This window comes from Eucalyptus grandis, chromosome 1 (genome assembly GCF_016545825.1).
Source record: "Eucalyptus grandis isolate ANBG69807.140 chromosome 1, ASM1654582v1, whole genome shotgun sequence".
Taxonomy (NCBI): Eukaryota; Viridiplantae; Streptophyta; class Magnoliopsida; order Myrtales; family Myrtaceae; genus Eucalyptus; species Eucalyptus grandis.
This window is the reverse complement of record NC_052612.1, coordinates 30,955,381-30,967,646: the sequence shown is the minus strand read 5'-3', so window position 1 is coordinate 30,967,646 and position 12,266 is coordinate 30,955,381. Positions and strand designations below refer to the sequence as shown.

General features: G+C 41.3%; 1 pseudogene; it reads right to left on the bottom strand.

Annotated features, from left to right (window-relative positions):
- Positions 1-918: 918 nt before the first annotated feature.
- Positions 919-3,007, bottom strand: LOC120288353 (annotated as a pseudogene).
- Between the last annotated feature and the right edge of the window lie 9,259 nt (positions 3,008-12,266).

The following is a 12,266-nucleotide window of genomic DNA, read 5'->3' as shown; positions in this document are numbered from 1 at the left end:
AATCTCAATAACAAGCAGTGATTGGTACTAAGGAGCTCGTAAAATTTGTTCAAGGGTAAGTACAAACATCGCAAGTTCCGGGAGTTTCAGCTCGATCTTATTCATGTCCACATGCGTTTCAACGACTTCATTCCTGTACACGCGTGCTACTTTTGTTTACCAAACAGAATGCATCTTTTTTATTACACAACTCATCTTTTGTTTGCCAAACAGAATGCATCTTTTTTTTATTACACAACTCATCTGGCACATCGAGAAAATGTACATTTAAGATGCTTTCCTGTCAACCAAGCAATCCAGCTTCGGAAAGGTTCAGCAACTTTTTGGGATCAAATCTTGCAGCCGCACACCAAATTTGCCGGTACTGCTACGTCAATCATCTTGGATATGCCAGATTAAGATCTGATCAAAGAGGAAGAAGAAATGTGGTGATATCAGGCAGTGGTATTAGAAAGATTCTTAGATCAAACTTTATACAGCAGGAATTTAAACATTTTTATTTCCACCGATAAGAACAGTACTTACTTGCCATGATTCCCTTTGAAAGTATCCTGCAAAGAAAGATTGACCATTAACATGAGTCAACTAACGAAAAGGCATATGATTTAGATGCATGTTATACTTGTAAAGAAAATCATTTGCATGTTTGAACTGATACAAATCCAGTGTTTTTCAAGTGCTTGTTGCTATGCTGTCTGTCTGATCTTATGAATCTCTAAATTACAATGATTAGTCATGGATGTTGACATAGGTTTATTTGAATTTGAAACCGATCTTCTATGCTTAGGCCATTAGGCATAATAGCACAGAAACAATTTGTAGGTATAACACAGGAAGAACAAACAGGAAGCAGCTACTCAGCTGAAAGAATTACCTCATCTTTCGTCAGGCTTAAGATTGTAAAGCATCTCCCCTCTCCAACAGTACTCACCTGAAGTCAACACGTTATTGGTTTAAGAAGCTAGAAGCGAAGTATCAACAAGAAAAAAAAAGTTCCTTTTGTTCCCTTACCGTGAATCCCTTTGTAGTCATGAGCTGGATAGATATATGTATCCTTTGGCAGCGAAAAGATCTGATCAACAACAGCCTTAATGTTAGTGTACAATAAGATGGCCAAAACACTTCATACATTGTTGAGTAAAAGCTCAAATGTGAGGCTCAAGTCCCAACTCATTCACACAAAATGTGTAACATCCATCAACAGGAAACATTTATCGTCCTTACCTGGGAATGCACTGACTTGTACAGCTGTTCTGAATTTCCACTCTGCATATTTTCCGCATCAAAGGCTGGTTTGTTAGGCAAAAGATACACGCTTGACCAGGACTTGAATGGGAGTTCAAGAATATCATAAAGAAAACGCAAAACCTAACTCTGCCTTTCATTCATGATCTAATGACGCATCATTACCCCATCTAAAACCAACTTTTGGATACTTCTGTCTCTCTCCTCCTTTCTGGAGTTGGGGGGGCTAAACATGGCGAAGTTCACTTAAATCAGCTGGCTGAACATAGAAATTCATCTAGGAAACAACTGACCGACGCCATATGCTTAGTTAACCACAAGAAAAATGAAAGAGGTGGATTAAGAAATTAAAATTGGCTTAGAATTATTTCATTGCTGCTCATGTTCAATAGTCAGTAGATCTGTGAAATCTTGAAAGAATGTCACGTTTTATGTCCACTTGAGAACAATAACACTGATATAAAAGCAGCAAATACAAAAATACAGATAGCATCAACTCCAAGAAAATTGCTAGCTATGGCTTTATCACTTTCATTTTTGCAAGTTTACATCAAATTAGTAAACAGCAATTCACGTCCACTTATTAGAATGTTCACCTGGAAGTCTGTCCTTCCACATCCACGGATTAGTAAAGCATCCCCAGTGAACGCCATCTTGGCTGAGGCTGATCAGGTCCATCTCCCGTCACATAGGTGACACAGCCGGATGTATGACCAGGAGTAGCACGAGTCTAAGGAAGTGCAGTTGTCTCATTAAAATTCTTGGATAATGAGGAAGACTGACTATGGAATTTTACTAATCAAATATGCCTGAGAATGACAGAACTAAAGAGCATACTTGACCATGTCCTTTCTTTTCTTTGAGTTGAATAGGTAGCCGAAGAAAAATAAGGGCCTAAAATGCCTTTAAGGAGTGTGACACCCTTGGACATGGACACTAACAGGCTTGATGATATTGTTCTACAGAGATGCAAACTTAAACCATCCTTAAACTAGTACTATAGTTTTTCCCTTCTCATTTTCTTTTGGGACAAAATGCAGTTCCTGCATACCTCCAGAAAGAGATCTCCAAAGTAAATTTTATCGCCATGTTCGATCAAAACATCGGCTTGCACCGCTGGCTTTTGAGATGACAGATTTCACTCTCCGGAACCTTACTCTGCAGTAAAGATTTGACAGCGCAAACAATAAGATGACAGAGAAATAACAATCATGAGGTCAGCTAGCACATTATAATAAGAATCAACGAACCTTAATGAGACTAGATCCCGTTACATGATCAGCATGTACATGCGTGTTCATGGCATATGTAAGCTTCAGCCCCAGTTCCTCGACAACAGAAAGATCCCTATCTACAGTTTTGTCTACCGGGTCAATCAACTACACAAAACATAGAATTTGACCGTCAGCTACCACAAAATGCACGGATTGTTATTCAACAAGCACAAATGAAATTACTTAATGATTCCACAAATATTCCAACCAGTCCCCGACAATCATGCCGAGTCCCGTTTCAATTGCCCATTCAAGAATTTGACGAACATGGAGTCCCATCCCAATAGCCAAGAGATAACAAGATCATATCAAAGTCAGCGTTCAACATCAAGGGGGGAAAAGGGGAGACTCACGACAGCAGGTTTATCGGGATGGGACACATCCGCGAGAAGATAAGTGTAGGTGGACGATTCTTTCTCGAAGAGTTGGCGTAACAAGAGCTGGGACTGAGAAGAGGCGGTGCCGTGAGAACCCATCACCGATCTGATGAGCTTGAGCGATTCCGACGGGTGTCGCGAGATTGATCCTGGGAAGGTTGAAAAGAAGGCGATGGGTCGGGAGCGGTCGAGACAGGGACGCGTGAAAATCTGACCTTGAGCATGTGTCCAGACTCCTGATCCCGACACAGCGCGGGCGCGAGGCGATCGCACCAAGAATTTTTGTATTACCAGCTGGATGTTGAAATAGAAATATTGCGAAGGGACGTGGTTTTATATAATCTAAGATGAAGCAATTGGGATTCTTGATTGGGGGGGCGTCATCGACGGTGTCGTCATTGCCTGGGGACGAATGGTTTTGCCCGGGTTCGTGCGATGGGCGCTGCTGGTTTATGGGTGTTGGTCCTGTCGTGCCGTGTCCTCGTCGATGCGCTTGTCTTTTGTCTCCAACATCCGCCATTATCGATACCCGCAGCGAAGGAGGAGGGAATTTGTGACTGGGAAGGGCATGGCGCACGCAGTGGTCGCTTGCCAAGTGCCCACTCCGTCCTTAAAGATCTATTGTCGGACATGGCTGACAACGAACGACCCTGCCGTGATTGACGCTGGGTCTTGTGGTGTTGCTGGCTATCCTATTTTTTTAGGAGCCGGTCTGTGTCTTATCTTGAGTAGGATCAATGAGAAAGTATTTGGTTAAGATTGTTTATATCGGGGAAAAAATCAATAATGTTGCAAAATTATAATTTTTCTATTTGAGTGTTTAATAAATGCCGAGAAAATTGCATTTATCAATTTCGTTTACATATCGATACAACTGTTACAGAATGATACGATCGATTTTCAAAGAATGCGCGCATTTTATTATTGCTTCTGGGTTTCATGCGTTTATAAATACGCATTACTGAATGTATTAATTGTATGGTGGTAATGTCAGAAACTATAACTTTGCGATATTTCATGTAGTTAGTATCATTTTAATTGTTCTTTTTGTGAGTGAATATTGATTATAATCTTCGCTCATATTAATCCAAGAAGACAGAGAGTTTGGATGCAAGCAATTGAAGTGAACCAATAGATTTGTTAAACGTTGATTTAAATTGCTAAATAGTTAGTGAATTATAACTCCAACATCTTTTTCTATGATCGTGAGAGAAACTATTTTGTCTTTTATATATGCCAATTGGGATGAGTAAAACTCTTCAATAAATGCTAGAGGGTCGGGTCGCATCCCGGCATTGGGTATTTCAGTGATGTTTTTTCCTTGTCAATAACGATCATAACTTTCATTACTAGCTTGGAGTTTGAGATGCGTAAGTTCCGCATCAAAACATAATAAAAAACCATAGAGAGAGAGGGGATTAGTCATCCAATCGAGATTAGAGAATTCTGCCCGATGGGCCTTCGCTACTGACTCCTGAAACTCGATTTTAATCTCTGAAGCAGTGAGCTAGCGAAGCACCATGCAAACGGGGCCACAAGCGTACGACAATCCTCACAGTGAGTGAACAGCCCACGGGCTTTTTGTCTGGCCCAGAATCATTTCAGCAGCTGATAAGGAGTCAGTCAAGATAAGCACGCGCAGATCTACCATCCCCTCGCTCGTTTCAGTTTGTGAGGTCCCCTGTCATCGTATCTTAGCCATAGTCGACAACCCTTCCCGCAGAGCCAGAACTTCCATTACCAACGCTAACAGAGCATGGACTAGTTAGCAGCTTGTGAGAGTCCCAGTACACCTCAGCTATGACTAAATTGCCTCCCTATTGAAACCAATCGTCTTCGGGTAGACATTTTGCATAAGCTATCCATTCCTTGGATTGCCACTCATGTAGTAGGTGCAACTTGTATTTTTGCCACTACAAAATGTCACTAGCTACCACTTTGTATTACAAGTGGAGCTTGACAGAAAAAAAATTTCTCTAAGGATAAATGAGTTACGATGTTAACAAGTAGGTCCCATTAGTGCATATAGGTATAAGTTAATATTATGCGACCATGGACTTCGAAATTGTACCAATCAATTGCATAGGATTTCGACCAAAAAATCAAAATTCCATAGGATTGATGTAACTAGACCTCGTTTAAGTTTGCTCTATGTAAGTCAAAATGATGGAAAGACCCTGGATAGCATGAATCATTTGAAAGGAGACTGCGGCTAAGAGAGAGGTGAGTTATGAGGTGATCGGCCACTTTCCCTGCCCTGCTATAAGGTCAACGGCACTGCCGAGCGAAGCTAAAGACTGAACTGGAAATATGCCCATCTCTCCTGAAAGGCAAGCGAATCTCTTGACAAATAAGAAAGACGGAAAAGAGATCTGAGGTCGGGCTCGCGAAACCTGGCTGATGCTTCTTCGGCCTCCATTGCCGGGACTGACTTTGGCTACCTTCTATTGTGAAAATGAGGAAACGAACGGAGCTCCTGGTCCAGGCTAGCAGACTGCTTGCTTGAGCGAGAAATGTCTTGATCCATTTGATTCGTTTCCAACTCCAACAGGCTTTGCCTATAGGACAACAACAAATGCTTTAAGATATGGATAAACTTATTTTCGTCCGAGAGATAAATTTAACAGATATTTTGCATAGTTTTGCTATCTTTGTTAAGACTAAAGTTGCTGCATTTTCAATATCCACATTGCTTTATATACCAACTCATTATTTTCATGAATGAAGCTTCTTAGAAATAATTATAATGTATAGATCCGTAAAGTTATTTAAGTTAAATAGAGGATCTTTTTGGGGCAGCAAGAGGGGGGAGACGCTACGGTGGGGAGCGAGTGCCCAACGTTATTGCCATGCACTGGGTCTGGAATTTCGCGGCTGGGAATTCTTTTTTCCGACATGTATGCCACTAAGATGAATCAAATTAAGATATGGCTGACATTTCTATTATTCGAGCTTGTGAGAATGTCCTAGATAAATGCCTTTTGAAGCTCCTACTGACGTTGCTACCAATGGCATGTCACATCACTTGACTGCTGAAGTATGCTCATTCTGCTAGATCCTCAAAAATGAGCATTTCCTGAACCTTGGCTTTTGTGTTTCTGGATAAGATCCATATTTAGTTCCATGAAGCTGATGTCTAAAAGTTAGCATATAAAATCTTACTGTAGCGTAGAATCTCCAGTTATCGAATCGATTCTTGAAGTAGTTTATCAAATCTATAAGTAACATGGTTTGACAGGAGAAGATTGCGGCTGGCAATAGTCTCTTTATTCCTGTCCTAAGCATCGAAGTAGCCTAATGTTCAATCGTGTCTGTTGCAACATCAGGTACTGTAAAATACCCCATGGTTGAGTGTCAACAGTTCAAGTTCAAATTCCATCTACAGGCAAGGGCTGTCATCAGCACAAGGTGTCGCTACCCTTGCCGTATTTGGGCATGCCCCACCTAGATCTTACTAGGGTCACAATGCCGTCGTCGACGATGTGGCCCAGATTTGGCGAGGGTGTCGCAGCCCTCATAGGATCTTTGGCAAAGCCGTGTGCCCCACTTTGGCCCTGGTGAGCCATCCCTATTTCCTTGTGGTGATGTTTGACATCCTAATTTTTCTATTTTTTAAAGGTTGGTTACTTAGGAGTGCCTGTGAGTCCACCATTAATTTGGAGCGTGTGATTCATTTGTTGGCACTTTGTAGATATAATCTGTATCACCAAATTCATACATCTTGCTTGTAAATGATTTTTGCGAGTCTAAGCTCTAGCCAATACCTCTCTAGGGAAGTTTGAAAATTCATAATAACCTTATGCTTGTGTCATAGTAAGTTCAGAGCCATAAAATAGATACTCCCCTATCTCTTTCTTGTTGTAGGAGTCTTTTTCCATTGAATTTATTGATAGGATACTTGGCCTTGCTCAATTTGCTCATGCATAGGAGGATACTTTGTATTGATTTAACAAGAGACCGATCATGAAGGTTATGGTTGGATTTTTATTTCTTGCAAAAACCGATCCCTCGAAAGTGCCAAAACTTGGCAGATAGGGATATTTTAGTGCAAGTTAGAAAATGTCCCTTGTTTAGAACCGGCCAAATAAAAAATTTATATTCTTTTGTTCTTGAAAGTAGTTTTGGAACAAAATCGTGTTTCTAAAATTTTTATTTTCAAGAACAAATTTCTATTCTTTGTTCCCGAAAGTAAATTTGGAATAGAATCAAAAATAAAAGGGAAAAAGCCACCAAAAACCCTGGGCAAACTTCTTGTCTCGAGTGACAATTTACCCCGAACTTTATTTCAGACGTGAAAACCCCGAAGTTTGCTAACCACACATTTACCCCCAAAACTTTTATTTGTGACACAAAAATCCTAAACTTTCATTTGTGTGACACATTTACCCTAAATCATATGGGCGTTGGTCTTTTATTTTTAAAAACTTTTTTCCTTTTTTTTTCTTTTCTTCTTTTCCTTCCCTTCCGCCGGCCATGGCGAAGCCAATGGAGGGAAGCCGCGTCCGGCGAGGCCGCCTCGTCGTGGCGTCGAGCGAGGGCCTCCTCGCCATATCTCGCGAGGCACCCTCGCCCGACGCCGGCGAGGGCTCCCCGCTCGACGCAGCGAGGACAGCTTCTTTCGCGCCGGCGGGCCTCCTCGCCCGACAGTGAGGGGGCGGCTCCTCGCTGACGCTGACGAGGGCCTCCTCGCCTGGGGCGAGGCACCTGGACGCCGAGGGCACCCGCCCGACGCCGGCGAGGGCACCCCTTGCCAGGACCGGGCGAGGGCACCCTGTCGGCTGCCGGCGAGGGAGGCCCTCGGTCCGACCTGCCGAGGGCCTCCTCGCCGACGCGGCGAGGGCGACCGCCCAACGCCGGAGGGCAGCCCTCGCCGGGACGCCAGCTTCCTCCGCCGGCCCACCATGGCCGAGGGAAGAGAGAGGAAGAAAAAGAAAAAGAAAAAGAAAAAAACATAAAAAATAAGACGAAATACCCCACTTGCAACGTGTCACAATGAACAACGTGTGTGGCTTTTCATGTCACAAAATAAAGTTTGCAGAAATCAATACTCGAGCAGAAAGTTTGGGGTTTTGGTTGCTTTTTCCCAAAATAAAATAAAAAGTTGATTTTTATTCTAGAACAATTCTAGAATCAAGCTCATATTTTCTCTTTTTATTTTTTTCTTGTTCTTCTTCCCTTTTCTTCTTCTTCATCTACCATCGCCATGGTTGCCGTATGCCGCCCACCGCCGCGGCACGGCAACTGGGGTCAAGCGAGCTTGCCGAGGCTCGCCAAGCCAAGGTGAGGTTCGGTGAGCTCGGCGGAGGCAAGCCCAACCATGGCTCAATTGAGCTTTGTCTAGCTATCGACGAGGCTCGGCGATGAGGGTCGGCCTCGCGAGGGCCCGCAACCCTCTAGTGAGGTTTGCGCCCTCATTTGGCCTGGCCGCCGCAGGCCGACCGACGACCGACCACTTGAAGAAGAAGAATAGGAGAAAGAAAGGGAAAAAAGAAAAGAAGAAAAAAAGGAAAAAGTAATAAAATTATTTAAAATTTAAAAGAAAATGATTTTGAGTAGAAATTTTGAACACGGTGCAAATGCAATTCTATTTTAGGAATTGAAATTTTAGACGATTACCAAACTGCTTGAAATGCTTAGAAATTATTCTGGAACAATCAAAAAGAATTATTTTTATCGAAATTGTTCCCAAGAGCAAAAATGTTACCAAATACGCTCTTAAATGTCAAGATCAAAGCAAAATGGATTAATTAAGTGTTAATGGCAAGAAAATTCGATTAAAATGCTGATGTGGCATTTTTCCGGCAAGATAAGTGTGAAACGACATCATTTTGAGCTGACATAGCTAAATAAGTCGAAAACGATGCCGTGCGTGGGATTTGAATTGTAATATTAATATTAATATTAATTTAGTTTAATTATTTAAAAAAAGATGAAATTTGCAAAATGCAAGGGCTCAGCCTTAGTCACCGTCTCTCCACTATCACTAGGAAAGGCAACGATGGTAAGGCTCGGCGACCTAGGCCGACTAGCGACAAGGGCCTACAAGCCCTCACCCAAGATCGAGGCGAGGGCTTGTAGGCCCTTGCTATCGGGAGGCGGCAGCGAGGGCTAAGCCCTCGCCTTGTGCAATTTTCATCTCCTTTAAATAATAATAATAATAATAATTTAATTAATATTTATATTAAAATTAAAAAATAGACAAAAATAACGTCGTTTTGGCTTTTCTTTACTAATTCAGCTTTTTGGCGAGCCACGTAAGTAAGTTATATTATTAAAAAATTACCACATAAGATTTTCAGCTAGACTCGTCAGATTTAGTACTCAAATATCCCAATTTTTCAAAATATATAGCACTTAAATATACATTTCATAACTTTTAACACTCAAATATCTCTCATGCCAAGTTTTGGCACGTGTGTTGTACTTTTGCCATATTTCTTGTCTTTCACTCTTTAAATGGTCTCTTAGTAATAGTTTGAGGTCTTGGCTTTCCACTTTTTTTTTTTTTTGCTTTTTTATTGGTAGGGTCTGCTTCTAGTTGGCTATGGCGAATTCCAAAGGGACGGCAATGCTTCGCTGCCTCCCAAAAGTTCATTTTAAAGCGTTTCTTCGTCATATGCTGATCACGTGCCGAGTGCAGCTCATGGATCCAAAGCTGCGAAGAAGCCAAGGGACAGTTATGTGCACCGCCAACGAACTTCCTCTGACAATCTACTCAATGAGCTGGAAACTCCTTCACAAAGAGCCGGTCATCGGAGCTGATCAAGTGACTCCTTTGCATATGTAGATGTAGCTAATCTTTCCATTCTAGATTATGCAGTTCATGATGAATATTGAATACACGTTAAAAAGACACGGTGTCAGTACCTCCTTGGGGATCTCAAGAATTCGGTCACTATCGAGATCGTCGTCCTTCTTCTTTCCATTTACAAGCAAACTCTGTTAAGCAGAGTCGTAGGGTTTGGGAATCTCTCTAATAAGGTTGCGCCCCACACTGGCGTGACTTCCGGACCTACCATATTCTTGGCAAGAGATAGATAGGGCTCCTTCTGAAGCAAGTGAGAGCAATATCAGGTTGAATCCAATCCCAATGATTTAAAATCTTATGAGAGAGGCGAGAGTTCACATGCCAAGCCTTCACGCATCAGACGTCCAAGTGTTGCAATACGAGTATGTTTGCGTTGCTTTGCAGCATTTCTTAGTTGGTTTAACATCCTTGAAAACTGCCTTAAATTCAATAGCTAGTCCCTAGGTCTTGCTTAGCCACCATTCTCTTTCTTCAATTGTTCTGATCAGGACAGGTGGTTCGGTTTGTTCCCTCCTCTTATGTACGCAATTCTCTGTCTTCGTTTGCAATCATGTTGAGAGAAAGGTGGTTGTGGAGAAGCAGCTATAGTACTTAGCAGATTGGTGTGTCGTCCACAATACGCCTGTTAGGCTTAGGTGCTTTCCTATCCAATATGAAATAATTAAATAAATATGGATAACATCTTTGGTGAATATGATGTAAATCAGTGACCGTGTCATGGCATACACCCTTCGAATTACAACTTCTTTTGAAATTTCCACAAGAGAATCTTTCAGAAAAGGGAGAAGAAGCACGAATTCCCATTATAAAGTGATGCACATATTCCAATTGTAGAGGTTGGACAGTCGTTGGATGCCTGCAATCGCTGTTGGATTATCATTGGTTGAAAAAGAATGGAACTTTCCTAAAGAGTCGCCTTTCCGTTGCCGAAAATCAGATATCTAGAAAATATTTTTTTGAAAATAATTACTTATATAACTTACAGAAATAAATACATGAAATTTTTTTTCATCAATGAAGATGTTTAAATATAAATTGTTAGTTTTGATAAGAACATTTTCTGATAATTATTTTTTCTAAGTAATACAAACAATCATTTTAAAATATTTCCTACATTTAGTGGAATTGCAACACCAAATGGCCTCACATTATCGAATTTGGTATTGGTCCTACTGGCCTAATATTGTCCACATTTGGCAAAGGCATATTTTGTAGAACAATCGATTTGTCAAATTATTATTATTATTTATTTGGGTTAGCTTGAGCAGGATTAACTTTATTATTTCCATTAACAACACCAACCGCATTTGCATAATATTGATCTTGGCCGGAAGGTTCAAGCCTTCATAAAATTCTCACAGGCGGTGGAATTACTTTGCCTAAATTATTAACATTATTAAACTGAGCAAAAGTTGAAGGGACATACCCAAGAGCAGTTGGATTTCCTTGAACTGGGAAGGCCTGGTTGGATGACAACCTAGGCCTAGAAATGACGTGTCGACCGCATTAACAATCATCATCCTAATCACGTCGGAAATGTGCCTCACAATGTAATTGTCCATATTATTTTGTTGCTCCTTGAACAACCTCCTCATGGTAGCCACCATGGACGAGTTTGGTGTTTCCCTCATTTGTTCTTGCGTGAGATGCTTTGGAACATCGACATTCTCACATGGGTTTTGCTCTGCCGACGCTCGAGCAGCTGGCGAGTCAGAAAGCACAGCCCTATCATTGCCTTGACGCGATGAATGGTTCTTGCCGCTGGCATTGTCAGGTTCTTGTCAATTCCATGTCCCTGCTGTTGCGCTTCATCAAATAGAACCATAACGTTCCCACCGGCCGTGCAAAAAAGACGTTTTCATTAAAAATAAGTATCGACTCAAATCGTGATTTTTTTATTTTTGCAAGACGGGTTTAGGAGTGATTTGGCTGAGAATTCAACTGGTGTTACGATAAAGATGAAGAGCAAAGTTAAAGGTAAGCGGTTGTAAAATGATGAAAATACTGAAAAGGCAACAATATTAACAAACTGAGAAAAGTAAATGGAGAAAATATGTTATTGATGATGATCTGCAAAATTACAGGCCTATAAGTAGGGTAATAATTGCACTTCCTAGATTCCAACTCTTTTTTCACATGGAGATCTCATTACTGGATTACTCAACCATCATTAAGGATGTGAATGATAATAATTTTAGTCAAAAATTAATTTCTAAAAAAATGATTTTTTTATTATTAAATAAGTTTATAAGTAAAAATACGAGTTTGATAACGATACAAAATTTATATTCCCAAAATAAAAATTAGTTTAATAACGACACGGGCAACGGATGATGGCCAATGGTTGATGACCGGTGGATGGCGACGACGGCGGGGCGATCAATAGTGGTGGGGTGGCGAACGATGAACAACGGTCAACAAACGGCAATCAAGGAGTGATGGTGCAACGGTGGATGTGGACAATGGATGAGGCCGGTGCACAGCCGGTAGAGTAGCGGCACGGGGACGGTGGACAATGACTAATAGTGAGTAGTGAGGATGAACAATGATAAGAGTTTTTAT